This window comes from Anolis sagrei, chromosome 2 (assembly GCF_037176765.1).
Source record: "Anolis sagrei isolate rAnoSag1 chromosome 2, rAnoSag1.mat, whole genome shotgun sequence".
In the NCBI taxonomy this organism is placed as follows: domain Eukaryota; kingdom Metazoa; phylum Chordata; class Lepidosauria; order Squamata; family Dactyloidae; genus Anolis; species Anolis sagrei.
In genome coordinates this window covers 185,795,521-185,812,604 of record NC_090022.1, presented here as the reverse complement: position 1 = coordinate 185,812,604, position 17,084 = coordinate 185,795,521, and the positions used below count along the sequence as shown (strand labels likewise).

At 43.2% G+C, this 17,084-nt stretch overlaps 1 protein-coding gene across 2 annotated transcripts in view; it reads right to left on the bottom strand.

The window, feature by feature from the left end:
• GLI1 (GLI family zinc finger 1) overlaps positions 1-17,084 on the bottom strand; it is a 154,236-nt gene that overhangs the window by 87,474 nt on the left and 49,678 nt on the right. The window lies entirely within an intron of this gene.

Sequence of the window (17,084 nt, the reverse complement as noted above, 5' to 3'; positions counted from 1 at the left end):
GTGGTGGCTCCTCGGCTGTGGAACGCCCTTCCTGCGGACATTAGACTGGCACCATCTCTAATGGTATTCCGCAAAAAGGTGAAGACCTGGATGTTTGTGCAGGCGTTTGAGTAATTTAGTGCAATCTGGTAATGGAACATAGGAATGGAACAATGGACGACGAACCTGGACTACGCTTGGATGATGAGAAGATTGGGTACAGTTGTTTTTTGTAATAATTGTGCATTGTCATTGCTATCGGTAATTTATGGATAATGTGTTAAGTCAATTGTTATATGTTGTATGGAACCACTGCTGTTTCTACTGTTTTTACTGTTTGTGAACCGCTGTGAGTCGCCTTCGGGCTTGAGATACAGCGGTATATAAGCAAAGTAAATAAATAAATAAATAAATTGTAAACCAGGAAGGGCACACACTTCTCCCTTTGCTAAGGTTTGGGAAGTATGAAAACAGCCCCTTATGCTTCAGATATTTGTCTTCAAGCACAGAATCTAGACTAGATCACCAAGTGGGTTTGTCCTCATTCTGATTACTTCATAAGAAAGTTTCAGCAATTTTGTTTTATATGGATGTGAAAGATTCATAAAATCATAGCACTGGAAGAGACGACAAGGGCTATCCAGTCCAACCCATTTTTGCCATGCACTAATACACAATCAAAGCACTCCTGACAGATGATCATCCAGTCTCTGGTTCTAAACTTCAAAGAACGTAACTCTACTGCACACAAGGGCAGTCTATTCCACTGTCGAACAACTCGAACCATCAGAAAAGTTCTTCTTAATGTTTAAGACCTCATCACACTAGAGGAGGGATCCTCAAACTGCGGCCCTCCAGGTGTTTGGGCATCCAACTCCCAGAAGCCCCAACAAGCTTGTTCAATTGTCAGGAATCCTGGGAGTTGAAGGCCCAAACAGGTGGAGGGCCGCAGTTTGAGGATGCCTCCATTAGAGAATGAATGCACTTTAAATCCGTTTTGCTGAATTCTGGGGTTTGTAGTTTAGTGAGGCCGTTAAAGGCTCCTCTCTAAACTACAAACCCCAGAATGCTGCAGGAGGCAGCTGCCAGATTTAAAGTGCATTCATTCTCTAGTGTGATGAGCTAAAAGTGGAATGTTGCTTTCACTATTTCGAGAAGAACTGTATGGCCTAACCATATCCCTTTCCAAGGCCTCTTTGGGTTGCTCTGTTTAAAAAACGAATCAACAAACACAAAACAAAACCCCTTGCACAACAGAGGGCTTTTTTCAGATACAAGAGAAAAACAAGGAGATGGATACGACTTGGCTTCTCTCATTTTGGCGCTGGTACTGCTGCATGAGTTCAAAAACGAGCAGGCAGGCAAAGAAGCATTTCCTTGCTCTTGCAATGTCCTGATAAGGCAGCGCTTTGCCACCATTGCCTCGACAGTATTCCACCACTACTTTCTGGCCCCTTGATACAGTTCCTCATGTTGTGGTGACCCCCAACCAGAAAATTATTTTTGTTCCTATATCATCACTGGATCTGGAGCAACTTGGCACCAATACTCAATATGCCAAAATCAGAACACTGGTGGAGCTTGGGGAAAATAGATCTTGACATTTGGGAGTTGCAGTTGCTGGGATTTACAGTTCACTTACAATCAAAGAGCATTTTGAAACCCACCAACAATAGAATTGGGCCAAACTTCCCACACAGAACCCCCATGATCAACAGAAAATACTGGAGGGATTTGGGATGAATTGACAGTGATTTAGGGGAGATGTAGTTCATCTACATCCGGAGAGTACTGTGAACTCAAATGACTATGCCAAAGGGATTCCTAAGACCATCAGAAATATGTGTTTTCTGATGGTCTTCGGCGACCCCTCTGAAACCCCCTCACGACCCCCCCCAGGGGTCCCGACCCCCAGGTTATTATTATTATTATTATTATTATTAAACTTTATTTGTACCCCGCTAGCATCTCCCGAAGGATTCGATGCGGCTTACACAGGCCGAGGCCTCAACAAAACAACATAACAATACAGTCTAAGCAAATCAAACAATTAAAACAGAATAAAGCAAAGTAAACAATAGGCACAATACACTAAACACAATAAAACTGGGCCGGTTGAGAAACACTGCTCTATCTGGAGGTCAGCTGTGACTAGCAGTGCTGTAGAATCTGAAGAGGCACGAATGGAGGGTGAAAGATAGAAACGTGCCACCATTGCTTCTATGGTATTCCACCACTACTTTCTGACAACTGAATGTTGGAGGACAGGGAAAGAGAATTAAAGACAGACTCAAAGCCAACCTTAAAAATTGTGGCATAGACACAGAGAACTGGGAATTCCCCGCCCTTGAGTGCTCTAGCTGGATGTCAGCTGTGACCAGCAGTGCTGTAGAATCTGAAGAGGAACGAATGGAGGGCGAAAGAGAGAAATATGCCACCATTGCCTCGATGGTATTCCATCACTACTTTCTGACAACTGAATGTTGGAGGACAGGATAAGAGATTTAAAGACAGACTCAACACCAACCTTAAAAATTGTGGCATAAACACTGAGAACTGGGAAGTCCCCGCCCTTGAGTGCTCTAGCTGGAGGTCAGCTGTGACCAGCAGTGCTGTAGAATCTGAAGAGGCACGAATGGAGGGTGAAAGAGAGAAATGTGCCACCATTGCCTTGACGGTATTCCGCCACTATTTTCTGACAACTGAATGTTGGAGGACAGAAAAAGAGATTTAAAGACAGACTCAAAGCCAACCTCAAAAATTGTGGCATAGACACTGAGAACTGGGAAGTCCTGGCCCTTGAGCACTCTAGCTGGAGGTCAGCTGTGACCAGCAGTGCTGTAGAATTTGAAGAGGCATGAATGGAGGGCGAAAGTGAGAAAGGTGCCAAGAGGAAGGTGCGTCAAGCCAACCCCAGCTTTCCACCTGCAAGCCAACCCCACTTTTCACCTGCAAATGAATGCCCTCACTGCGGGAGAACATGTGGGTCAAGAATAGGGCTCTACAGTCGCCTACGTACCCACCGCCAGGACACCGAACTTGGAGGACAATCTTGGGGAGAATAAATGCTCCTGCTGTGTCAGTGGCACAGTGTCATGGTTTTCAAATAGGTTCCTGCAACAATTTGTTTCATATATGCAGGCAGGCATACATGCGTACTCTGATACATAGCTTGAAACAACAGAGGAACTTTCTGTGATGTTTAGCATCCATTTGGGGCCTATAATATGTAATGAGAGGTGCAGGAGAATTGCTTCCTATGGCTACTATGGCAGTCCCCTTCAATGGAGAGCAAGGGAACTCAGCATGCCTCTGTGTGTGTGTGTGTTCATGCATGCATGCGAGAGAGAGCGTAGGAGCTGCAAGCAACCAATGGGGAGGGAACGCCTGTTCCTGTGAGGAGTCACCCTCCGCCCCTCCTTCTGCACAGCCGCCTCTGGCCCACCCAAGTAGCAGCCGATGGGCATAAATTTGAGAACCGAGAACTAGGGCTGGATTGAAGGGAACCTTCCCCTCTCAGCCTCCTTGCCTGCCAAGAAACTCAAACCGAAACACATTCCCTCCTGGGCCTGCCTGCCAAGAAACCACGGCAAAGGGCCAACAGCACCGAGGAGGTTGCTCCTCCACGTAAACACTACTAGAGGGGTGGCAAAGCTACCGTCGTGGTTGTAGTCCCCCACCATCATTTCCAAAGGAAGGAGGAGCACCAATGCTTGGTTGTGGATGGCATACGCCCTCCACATACGCACATCTGGCTCCCTAGGGGGGAATCGGAGTCATCTCCCACCCCCATTCCTCAAAGTTTTGGCTCTGGCAGGCCTTTGTTGAGAAACACATACATATACAGTGTATGTATATCTATTGCACTCAGCAGAGAGGTGAGTGGGAGCTTGTAGCAAGCTCAGAGAGACCCCCATTGCCGTCTCAAAAATTGCGTTGCGCTACGGGTGAGGCATCTTGCCAGAGCTTTACTCCTCTGGGACACACATTTAAGTAAGCAATTAAAGTCTCTATTAAGACAGCCATATCTCAAAAGTGTTTTGATTGTGTGTACCTCCTACATGGAAGAATAGGGTTGGGCTTGATGGTCCTTGTAGAATCATCTATATCAATAGAAATTGTATATTCATTTGTGGGATTAGCAGAACTCAAAAACCACTGGACGAATTGACACCAAATTTGGACACAAGACACCTTACTTAGGCGATCCCTCGTTGGACGAGTAAGATGGTCTTCCATTATGCGTTTCCTTGTGGGTTCGTAGGTGGCTGTGGAGCCCTATTCTTGACCCGCACCTTCTCCCACAGTGAGGGAATTGGCAACCCAGTGTATGTCCTTCACTCAAAAAAATGATTTTGTCATTTGGGAGTTGTAGTTGCTGGGATTTATAGTTCACCTAAAATCAAAGAGCATTTTGAACCCCACCAATGATGGAATTGAACCAAACTTGGCAAAGTTCTCCCATGACCAACAGAAAATACTGAAAAGGTTTGGTGGGCAGTGTCCTTTGGTTTTGGAGTTGTAGTTCACCTACATCCAGAGATCACTGTGGACTCAAACAATGATGGATCTGGACCAAACTCTACACGGATACTCTATATGCCCAAATGTGAACACTGTTGGAGTTTGGGGAAAATAGAATCTTGACATTTGGGAGTTGTAGTTGCTGGGATTTATAGTTCACCTACAATCACAGAGCATTCTGAACCCCACCAACAATAGAATTGGGCCAAACCTCCCACACAGAACCCCCATGACCACCAGAGTGGGCCACAGCAACGCGTGGCAGGGGATGGCTAGTCTATATAAATAAAAATGGTATGTTCATTTGTGGTATTAACATAACTCAATGACCACTGGACGAATTGACACCAAATTTGGACACAAGACACCTCTCAAGCCAATGAGTGATCATCACTCATAAAAACACTGAAAAACACAGCAGAAGGGGCTTAAAAAGCAAAAAAAAAAAACCATTACAACACATGCACAAAATCACACACATATATGCAAACACACATATTGACACATATACTGTTCAGCAGCACATATTCACAGACTGGGCCACAGCAACGCGTGGCAAGGAACGGCTAGTAGAATCATAGAATCATAGACTTGGAAGATACTTCATGGGCCATCCAGTCCAACCCCCTGTCAAGAAGCAGGAAAATTGCATTCAAAGCACCCCCGACAGATGGCCATCCAGCCTCTGTTTAAAGCTTCCAAAGAAGGAGCCTCTACCACACTCCGGGGCAGAGAGTTCCACTGCTGAACAGCTCTCACAGTCAGGAAGTTCTTCCTAATGTTCAGATGGAATCTCCATTCTTGTAGTTCGAAGCCTCTTCCAATTGTAGGACTCTATGATTCTATCTGGAATACAATATAACTAAGAACGACAGAAAAATCAGAAAATCATTCCCAATAAACAAGATCATCACAACTCCTCACGTTTACATCTGCAGACTCATAGACTGTGGAGCTGTATTGCTTCGTCACAGCCCGATGGAAATCTTTGGCTGAGGTTCAGAGAAATTAAGCCAGGAACCCATTAAATTAAACCTGCTGCCAGGTAGAAAGGCAAACTGCATACCTGTTGCATCCTCCATGAAATGTCATGCGGAGCCTTTTTGCGGAGGAGATTAAAGCTTTCAGGGACCTCACACCTCTAGGGTGTTACTTTCAGCTCTAGCAGAATTGGGAAATTGAGGACGGTAACTGTACATTCATACAACATGGAAAAACCATGCATACTTACTACCAAACAGCAAACTTTTGGCCCAATCAAGGATTGAGTAAGGAGCCAATCCAAGACAATCTACCTCTGAGGATGCTTGCAATAGATGCAGGCAAAATGTCAGGAGAAAATGCCTCTAAAACATGGCCATATAGCCTGAAAAAACCTACAACAACCCAACCTAAGGTTTGCTGCCCATGGCCTTTCTCACCTCCCTTTCAAAAACGGTTTCCCACCATGATCAGTAGAATGGATTATAATCCAGGAGCCTTAGGTCATAAGCCATGAACTCCAAAATTAGAGAACATCTGAAAGCAAGGAAATCAGCAAAAAAATATTATTATGATTATTAATAATAATAATAATAATAATAATAATAAAGGATAATCACAGAGATGGGTGCTATACTCAATATCCAACCAGCCCAATTTCTCAAACTTTTGTCAACACCTGCCTTATTAAAACTGCCATGAGTAAATATTTTTCATATTTCATATTATTGATGACTATGCTTTTAAATGTATTTCTTTATTGATTAGCTGTTCTATGTCTTTATTTTGATATTTAATTGTATTTGATTAGTATAATGCTGTTATTATTTTGTATTGTGTTCTATTGCTGCAACGTTTTGGTATATGTTTTGGTAATATGGAATGGAATGTTTTTAAATGTTTAATATGTTTCAATTTCAGTCTAATTTAATTTTAATTTTTGGAATTATAATCAAAAATTAAAGAATCCTAGAGTTGGAAGAGACCTCATGGGCCATCCAGTCCAACCCCCTGCCAAGAAGCAGGAAAATTGCATTCAAATCACCCCTGACAGATGGCCATCCAGCCTCTGTTTAAAAGCCTCCAAAGAAGGTGCCTCCACCACACTCTCGGGCAGAGAGTTCCTCTGCTGAACAGCTCTCACAGCCAGGAAGTTCTTCCTAATTGTATGCAGGGGCGGCTCAACCATTACGCAAAGTAAGCATTTGCAGTATAGTTGATTTTGCCCAGGGGCGCTCTTGAGGTGCTCTTGGGGAAAAACAGACCTTTACATATGTGAGTTATAGTTACTGGGATGTATAGTTCACCTACAATCAAAGAGCATTCTGAACTCGACCAATGATGGAATTGAACCAAATATGGCACACAGAACTCCCACGACGGACAGAAAATATATATCCGTGATTGGTTGGGGGGGGGGGCAAAATACTGTTTGCTTACCATTGGAAATTACCTAGGGCCACCTCTGATTGTATGTGTTTTAAGGCATTAAATAATTGCCACTGTGTAAGCTGCCTTGAGTCCACTTTGGGGTAGAGAAAGGTGGGGCATAAATAGAATAAATAAATAAATAAATAAATAAAATGCCGGGCATTGAATGTTTGCTTCTATATGTATAAACCACCCTGAGTCCCCCTGGGGAAATAGGGAGGTCTAAAAATAAAGATGATGATGATTATTATTATTATTTTACTGACGCAAAAAACACAGTATATCACAGCGAGCAAGATATACATGCTGGATTTCCTATCACAAAAGCACAAGTCGAACACTTCCCAAGTGTTTAGGACTGTGTGATGTATTATTATTATTATTATTATTATTATTATTATTATTATTATTATTATTTTAAAAGGTCACAAGGTCTAAATTTGAAAAAACATCTCAGCGTCAGACTTGCCATTAGACAGTGAGGCGACTCCTTCCAGAAGCAGATTGGGAGTGTCACAGGTTGGGAGCAAATTGGTATTGATTTTGTTATTATTGTATATTTCAAAGCCTGGGCTGAGAAGAAGTGTATGTGGGATTTTCCGTCTCATGTGCCAAACTACAACTACAACCACTCAAGCACCCAATCTTCCTTGGATGGCTTTGCACAATATGCAGTTATATTATCTGGAGTAGGGAGCCCCCATGGTGCAGCTGATCTGCTGAACTTGCTGACCAAAAGGTCGGTGGTTCACATTTGGGAAGCGGGGTGAGCTTCCTCTATTGGCCCCAGCTTCTTCCAACCTAGCAGTTCGAAAACATGCAGATGAGAGTAGATCAACAGATACCACTCCAGCGGAAAGGTAATAGCGCTTCATGCAGTCATGCCAGCCACATGACCTTGGAGGTGTCTACGGATAATGCCGGCTCTTTGGCTTAAAAATGGAGATGAGCACCACCCTCCACAGTCAGACTCATCTAGACTTAATGTCAAGTGGAAACCTTTACCTTTACCTATCTGGAGTGGGTAACATTGGCTGGGTTAGACAACAACAGTTCTCTGGTTAGCCCTAGAAAGGCCTCAGCTTCAGTGGCTTCTAGAAAATAGTTCTTCTTTCCTCCCTCTGAAGGGTGATGCAATTCAAGAGTCATTTCAAGGCTAAATAGCACAAGAATGGAAAATGGGTTGCCAATCCACATTCTGCACATTATCTGCTTTGAACTGGAATAGACATCGGTAGGGATACTAAGATGCTTGTTTATAAAGCTATTGTCCTCCCAACCCTGCTATATGCCTGCGAAACATGGACTATCTACAGACGTCACATGCAACTCCTGGAACGATCCATCAGTGCTGCCTCCGGAAAATCCTGCAAATCTCTTGGGAAGACAAGTGGATAAATGTCAGCGTGCTGGAAGAAGCAAAGACCACCAGCATTGAAGCGATGGCAGGCCTGTAGCGAGGGGGGAGGGGTTAGGGGTTCAACCCCCCCCCCGAAATGTTTCAGATTTTTTAAAAAACCCAGTTTACTCATGAAGTTTAACTAACTGGTTAACCAAATCCCCATGCTAAGTCTATGAGATGCAAAAAATAAAGAGTCCCTCCAGAACTGCAAGCACTATCTCAAGCAAATATTTATTTATTTATTTATTTATTATTCGAACTTATATGCGGCCACTCCCCTGGGGCTCGGAGCGGCTTGCAAGAACAGGCTAAAATCGAACACAATTTAAAAACAATTTAAAACCATTTAAAAATAACAATATCAGAGATCAAAGTCCCGTTGAAACAGATATGTCTTACATGCCCTGTAGAAAGCTGATAAGTCCCGCAAGGCACGGACTTCAGGTGGCAGAGTATTCCAGAGTGATGGTGCCACTGCTGTAAAGGCTCTGCGTCTGGTTGCTGTTAGACACACGGTCTTGAAACTGGGAATTTCCAATAGATCTTGGTCCTCAGAACGGAGGGATCTCTAGGGTTGGTAGGGGGTGAGGTGGTCCCTCAGGTACATCGGCCCCAGACCATGCAAGGCCTTAAATATTGACAATTTATTCTCTGGAATACTCTGCCACCTGAAGTCCGTGCCTTGCGGGACTTATCAGCTTTCCGCAGGGCATGTAAGACATATCTGTTTCAACGGGACTTTGATCTCTGATATTGCTGTTTTTAAATTGTTTTAAATTGTGTTCGATTTTAGCCTGTTTTTGTAAGCCGCTTCGAGCCCCAGGGGAGTGGCAGCATATAAGTTCGAATAATAAATAAATAAATAAATATTTGCTTGAGATAGTGCTTGCAGTTCTGGAGGGACTCTTAAGTTTTTGCATCCCATAGACTTAGCATGGGGATTTGGTTAACCAGTTAAAATTCATGAGTAAACTGGCTTTTTTAAAAAAATCTGAAACATTTCGGGGGGGGGGGGTTTGAACCCCTTAAAAAAAACCCCTCGCTACAGGCCTGAAGTTGGGTGTGTGTGTGTTGAATGCTCTCATTAAGGAGGCCAGACTTGGTGGAGGTGGTTGACAGGGGCGGAGCTGCAGGCTATGGAAGGCTGCTCTGCCCCCCGTTGTGCTCTTTGCTTCAGCGTGAGCTAGGAAGCAGGTTTCAACCCCCCCCCGTGAAATTTTCAAACCCCCCTCCCCCCGAAAATTTCAACCCCTCCCGAATTTTTTTTCTGGCTACGGCCCTGAGTGATGGTCCCCTGCCATCAACTCCACTGGACCGGCCACATTGTCCAAATGCCTGACCACCGTCTCCCAAAGCAGTTGCTCTATTCCAAACTCAAGAATGGAAAACAGTGTTGGTGGGCAGGAAAAGAGATTTAAAGTTGGACTCAAGATCAAACCCGTCCATCCTCCAGGAAATAATGCCCAGGTGCTCATTGGAGGGAAGGATATTAGAGGCGAAGATGAAGTACTTTGGCCATATAATGAAAAGACAGGAAACCTTGGAGAAGATAATGATGCTGGGGGAAATGGAAGGAAAAAGGAAGAGAGGGCGATCAAGGGCAAGGTGGATGGATAGTATTCTTGAAGTAGGAGTCCCCGGTGGTGTAGTGGGTTAAACCCCTGTGCCGGCAGGACTGAAGACCGACAGGTCACAGGTTTGAATCCTGGGAGAGGGGGATGAGCTCCCTCTATCAGCTCCAGCTCCTCATGCGGGGACATGAGAGAAGCCTCCCACAAGAATGATAAAAACATCAAATCATTCGGGCGTCTCCTGGGCAACGTCCTTGCAGATGGCAAATTCTCTCACACCAGACGCAACTTGCAGGTTCTCAAGTCACTCCTGACACGACAAAAAAAAAATCCTTGAAGTGACTGGCTTGACTCTGAAGAAGCTGGGGGTGGGCAAAGCTGACAGGGAGCTCTGGCGTAGGCTGGTCCATGAGATCATGAAGAATCGGAAGTGACTGGATGAATAAACAGCAACAACAAAAAAAGCCAGTTCATCTCTATTTGCAACACGGAGCCTGCTAGCTCTTATCCCACAAGGTAAAGCTACTTCCATGGTACTCCGTCATGCAAATGGAGAGGAAACAGTGCATGCCACCCCAGCAACGCAGGAGGCTTCCGTGTTGCATAGGGGTCCACAGAGGGAAGCCTTTCCCCCCTCTGCATGGGACTAGTGAGGGGACGTTAGGTGATACTGGGCATGGGGCAATGGGTTCCTCATGCCAGATTTGCCAAAATGCGTGGCAATTACAGCAACTCATGTGACAAGGTCACTGGAATGTGGTAACTATTTTTAAAGATGCTACTTTTGAATGTTTCTTGCTGCCTCATCACACCAGAGCATGAATCCACCTTAAATCCGGTTTCTGCCTTCTGCAGAATTCTGGGGTTTGTAGTTTAGTGATGCCCAGGACCTGCCTGGCTGAGCAGTTTAAAGGTCCCTTCCTAAACTACAAATCCCATGCCCTAATTTCTTTACTTGAGGTCCTTGGAAACTCATTTTATCCATTGTTGTCAACCAAGACAAAGCTGTTGATTTTCAGTGGTCACATGGAATAATGTCACTTGCCAGTTCTTAAGTGACTTCACTAGCTGCTTGGCTCTTTCCAAAAACAATTCAAAGGCTAGCTGATGTGGTTTGGGACCTAAATAACTGAAGCGTCACTCACTTACAAACGATCTAAAGATATATAAACCCATTGTCCTAATTCCAACAGACCTCATCTCTGAGGATGCTTGCCATAGATGCAGGCGAAACGTCAGGAGAAATGCCTCTAGAACATGGCCATATAGCCCGAAAAAACCCACAAGAACCTAGATCTAAAGGTAAGTGAACCTGCCTGCACATTAAGATCCTCCTCTGAAGTCATCCTCCAGGGACTTTTGGAAGTCAAGGGAAGGGTGATCCAAGGGAAGGTCTTTCTGGTTGTGGCCCCCTCAGCCATGATAGAACACACTTCCCTAGGTGGCTTGCCTCTTGCTTAATCTGATTCTGGCGCCAGCAAAAGACCTTTTAATTTATCCAGACGGTTAATCATGATAAACTTTCTTTAAACTCTGCTGGAATGTGTGATTGCGCTGCTCTCTTAATTGGAGTTATATTGTGATCAAAATTATGTTTTGAATTCCTTGTTGGCTTTATTATCTTGCTGACTGCCATAGGTTAAGAATCACAGACCAGTATTGGAAAGCACGTACAGGTATGAGAATCCATAAGCCAAAGAAGAGACGAGTCTTCGTGTGTTTATTGGTGGTTGTGTTTTGAAATCTGTCTAAAGAATGAAATATAGCCATCAGTAAGCATGTGAATATTTATTGTCGAAGGCTTTCATAACCAGAATCACTGGGTTGTTGTAGTTTTTTTCGGGCTATATGGCCATGTTCTAGAGGCATTCTCTCCTGACGTTTTGCCTGCATTTATGGTAAGCATCCTCAGAGGTAGTGAGGTCTGTTGAAGATCTGTTTCTTAATGCCTGTGGATACAGTATGCTAAAATAAACTACTACTACTGATTGAATAAATATGAAAAAATAGAACAATTATGTGTACTGGACTGTCATAGATTCATAGAGTTGGAAGAGATCACAAGGGTCATCCAGTCCAACCCCATTCTGCCATGCAGGAGCACGGAAACAAAGCAGTCCTGACAGATGGCCAACCCCTGCTTAAGAACCTCCGTAGAAGGAGATTCCACCAGTCTTTGAGGCAGCATATTCCATTGCAGAAAGGCTCTTAATGTCATGAATTTCTTCCTAAAGTATAGGTGGAATCTTTTTTCCTGCAACGTTGTTCCATTGCTCTATGTCCTAATCTCCAGAGCAGCAGAAAATAAGCTTGCTCAAGATGTAGCCAGCACTCTGGGAAACCAAGGTTTGAACCCCACTTGGTCACAGAAAGCCACTGGGTGACACTCTCTCAGCCTAAGACAGTGGTTCTCCAGTGGCGCAGTGGGTAAAACCCCTGTGCCGGCAAGACTGAAGACCGACAGGTCACAGGTTCGAATCCGGGGAGAGGCGGATGAGCTCCCTCTATCAGCTCCAGCTCCTCATGCGGGGACATGAGAGAAGCCTCCCACAAGGATGATAAAAACATCAAATCATCCTGGCGTCCCCTGGGCAACGTCCTTGCAGACGGCCAATTCTCTCACACCAGAAGCGACTTGCAGTTTCTCAAGTCGCTCCTGACATGACAAAAAAAAAAGTGGTTCTCAACCTGTGGGTCCCCAGATGTTTTGGCCTACAACTCCCAGAAATCCCAGCCAGTTTACCAGCTGTTAGGATTTCTGGGAGTTGAAGGCCAAAGCATCTGGGGACCCACAGGTTGAGCACCACTGGCCTAAGAGGAAGGCAATGACAAAAACTCATCCTCAACAGATCTTGCCAGGAAAAGCCCATGATAGGCTTGCCTTGGGATTACCATAAATTGGAAACAAGGTGATTGCACACAACAACAATACTAGCGCTTAATGCAGTTATTATTAACTTAATGCTGATTTTCTATGCGAGTCTATTATGTCCTGTGATTATGGACCTCATTAAATGGAGGTCTTTGATGTGAGGGAAAGCGGGAGGAGGGGAGCAAAATGTGGGGCAGCAGGGTGAATCCATTGCCTCATCACCTCACATCACTTGCACCTCCTGTTTGCCCATCACATGCTGGAAAGCATACTTTTCCTGCATGCTCCTGCGCTGTTCCCATGATTTTTAATCCAAACATGGGGAGTCTCCCTCCTGCCACACTTTGCCAACACAGAGTCCTGCTGGAAGTAGATCTGCATCATGTGATGAGATCTGGCGGACTCTGTGGACAAAGTGTTCTAGTGCGGGTAATTTTTGTAATGTGATGAAATCCTTAATATTAGCCCAGATAAATATCTAGAATAAACAAACAAATTTAACCTTAGATTTGGATTTGGCTGCATCATGGCTGCTGAGTTTTTCATATTGATTTTATGATGTGGCACACATAATGCCTCTCCTATGTCAAGTGTTATGATTGCCATTTTGCTATTGATGATAGGGTGTGGTGAAGTTGATAACTTGCATACATCAAGCCTTCTTATTAAATTTTATCTGGAGATATAACAACTGGAAGGGTAATACAAAAGAAAACACGAAGAACAGAGTGATGCGAAATATTTGGAAAGAACAACATTAAAGTGCGTGCACAGGAGAATTCTTTATACTGTTTCCCAATGATAACTATCACAGAGTTGTTATAGGTTTTTTGGGCTGTATATATGGCCATGTTCTAGAAGCATTCTCTCTTGACATTTCGCCTGCATCTATGGCAGATATCCTTAGAGGTTGTGAGGATGCCTGCCATAGATGCAGGCAAAATGTCAGGAGAGAATGCTTCTAGAACATGGCCATACAGACCGAAAAACCTACAGCAACCCAGTGAATCCGGCCATGAAAGCCTTTGACAACACAGATAACTATCACAATTCCTAGATTGGGACATTGCAGACTTTGAAGGGTTAATAAGTGCATGCATGTGTGTGTGTGCTCACATTACATGCACACTCAATACAGAAAGAGAGGGGGGAATGTGATATCATAGTTGGATTAGCAAGCACTGCTGAGATACCATCCTTGATAAAAAGGCAGCTCTGAGCTGTGTGTGTGGCAAAATCCATCACTGACAATACTAGTTTCCCCAGTGCGTTCTTTTTTGGATGTGAGCAGGCAAACCCAAGGCCTGTCTCTATGAACCAGCTCTATGAACAGGAATGACTCGGACTTATGTGCTTCTACAACTGTTGCAATGGATGCAACACAATGGATTCCCACAAGGAATCAGCATGGATAGATTAGATGGATAAACAGATTTGCAGACTATTAGATTGGGCAAAAATGTATAACATTTCTAGCAATAAAGGCAAAGTGTCACTTCATACCCTTTCATTTTGGAAATGGAAGCTGGGCTGGTTCAAGATGTTTTGCTATTTATGGTAAAGAAAGAAACTGCCTCCCTGCTAAGAACCTAAACTATGGGGCAAAATATCCAAGATGCACTTGGGTATTTTGACCCCTGGGGAAAAAAATCCCACGCATCTCCCTAAGAGTAAATAATATAATTATAGGTCCCTCACAACCTCTGAGGATGCCTGCCATAGATGCAGGCGAAACATCAGGAGAGAATGCTTCTAGAACAGCGGTTCTCAAACTAAGGATGCGGCCCTCCAAGGTCATTTACCCGGCCTTTGATTAGGGTCTACCTAAGTCTGAAATGACTTGAAAGCACACAACAACAACAACAATAACAACAATCCTATCTCATCAGCCAAAAGCAGGCCCACATTTCCCATTGAAACACTAATAAGTTTATATTTGCTAAAATTGTTTTTCATTTTAATTATTGTATATTTTTAAGTGTTTTTGCACTACAAATAAGATATATGTAGTATGCATAGGAATTCATTCATTTTTTTTCAAATTATAATCCAGACCTCCAACAGTTTGAGGGATTGTGACCTGGCCCTCTGTTTAAAAAGTTTGAGGATCCCTGTTCTAGAACATGGCAATATAGCCTGAAAAACCTACAATAACCCTGTGATTCCAGCCATGAAAGTCTTCGACTATAGAATATAATTATAATTACAGATGCAAGAAATTGGGAGAAATTGTTCCGAACCTTTGTCTCCAGAAAAAAACCCCCAATGTGGAATATTTTCATTTTGAATGACAAATGAACTACAGTAGAGTCTCGCTTATCGAACAGAAATGGGCCAGAAGAACGTTGGATAAGCAAAAATGTTGGATAATAAGCAGGGATTAAGGAAAAGCCTATTAAACGTTATGATTTTACAAATTAAGCACAAAAACATCATGTTTTACAACAAATCAACAGAAAAGGCAGTTTAATACATGAAGTAATTATTGCATTTACGAATTAAGCCCAAAACATCGCAACGTATTGAAACAGCTGTGGATCCGGGCGGGAGGCAGACTGCGTTGGATAATACAGAACGTTGGATGAACGAAGGTTGGACAAGCGAGACTCTACAATATTTAAGATACAGTGTCCTCATATTTACTCTTCTCTTACATTTTTTTAAAAACAGACTCTTATGGAAGATATATACAATATCTTTCATTTTTCCTGCTGCCACTGATTATTTTAGCTGTTTTATTGGTTTTGTTTGTTTTGCCGAATCAAAGAGATTTTGTACAGTTCAGAATTTTGTAGCTCCATTTGTCACAATTTAAACATTCAATTTCTAATTATTTTCTGGACAAATGGTACTTTTAATATGCTAAACATGATGATTTTATGCACCACAAATCTACTGCCCGAAGCAGCTGCCTTACACAGCTAAAGTGTATGTACAACCATATTCAGGCATAAAATCACAGTGTTGGAAGGGGCTTTACAGGGGCGGCTCAACCCATTACGCAAAGTAAGCATTTGCAGTATAGTTGATTTTACCCAGGGGTGCTCTTGAGGCGCTCTTGGGGGGAAATAGACCTTGACATAAGCAAGTTGTAGTTACTGGGATGTATAGTTTACCTACAATCAAAGAGCATCCTGAAATCCACCAATGATGGAATTGAACCAAATATGGCACACAGAACTCCCACGACGAACAGAAAATATATATCAGTGATTGGTTTGGGGGGGGGGGGGCACCAAAATACTGTTTGCTTACCGTTGAAAATTACCCAGGGCCGCCTCTGGGGCTTTATGACCCATTGGGTCCAACCCCATTTTCAGTTCAGAATCTTGAGCTAAAGTATCGGCAGCAGGTGACCGTACATACTCTTTTTGAAAATATCCATAGAAAAAGATCCTACTGTCTTTGCAGGCAATGCGTTACATTGCCAAATCACTCTTAATTCCTTCTAATATTTTAATAACATTTACCCTCTTTAAACTATTAAACTTGGAACATTCTGGGCAACAGAGAACAAAGCTGCACCTTTCTCTCTGTGGCATCCCTTGCAATCATGGCACTTTTCTTTTCACCAAGTGGAACTTGCCCAAGTCCTTCAACTTCTAATCATATGTTTTGTTCCCCTATTTCTTATCATCCTTGTTAGTCTTCTCTGAACCTATTTCAACTTGTCTATACCCCCCTCCCCTAAAATGAAGAACAACTGAAAACAATACTCCAGATGAGAATATTGCAGCATAGAATATTGCGAGTCTATTACTTTCCTTGTCTCCAAAACTATGTTTTTTTGTTCTTGTAGTTTTGTGCACTCAAGTTAAGCCCTTGCTGTTCAGCACAGTGAGCAGAAATCTGGAATGATGAGTCAGTAAGAGCAGTGCAATTCCGACATCAAGCTCATCACACCAAATTGAGGTAAAGTAATGGAAAAATGAGAAATGTGCCTCATTGAAGCCACAGCACCCAACTTGTCCATTAAAAGCCCCCTCTATGTCACCTGTAAGAAAGCCAGGCAAAGATACCAGGCATAAGGAATGTAATTTTCAATAACAGAATATCTGCTTTTTAGGGATAAATATGTCAGTCTCCATTTCACTTTTTCTCTATATTCCATTAGATTTTTTTTTTGGAAAAAAAGTAATGATGAAATCAAAAAATGATCTCAAAAATTTCCAGTCATTTGCACTGGTCAAATTCAAAAGATATATGGAGAGGTTCACATTTTACCTGCTAAACACGAGGAGGCTATCAGATAACCGAGGTGGCAACCCTCCAGCCCCCCAGACATGGCTGAAAGCTCAAGAATGCCGAGCCATCCTTTGAAGAT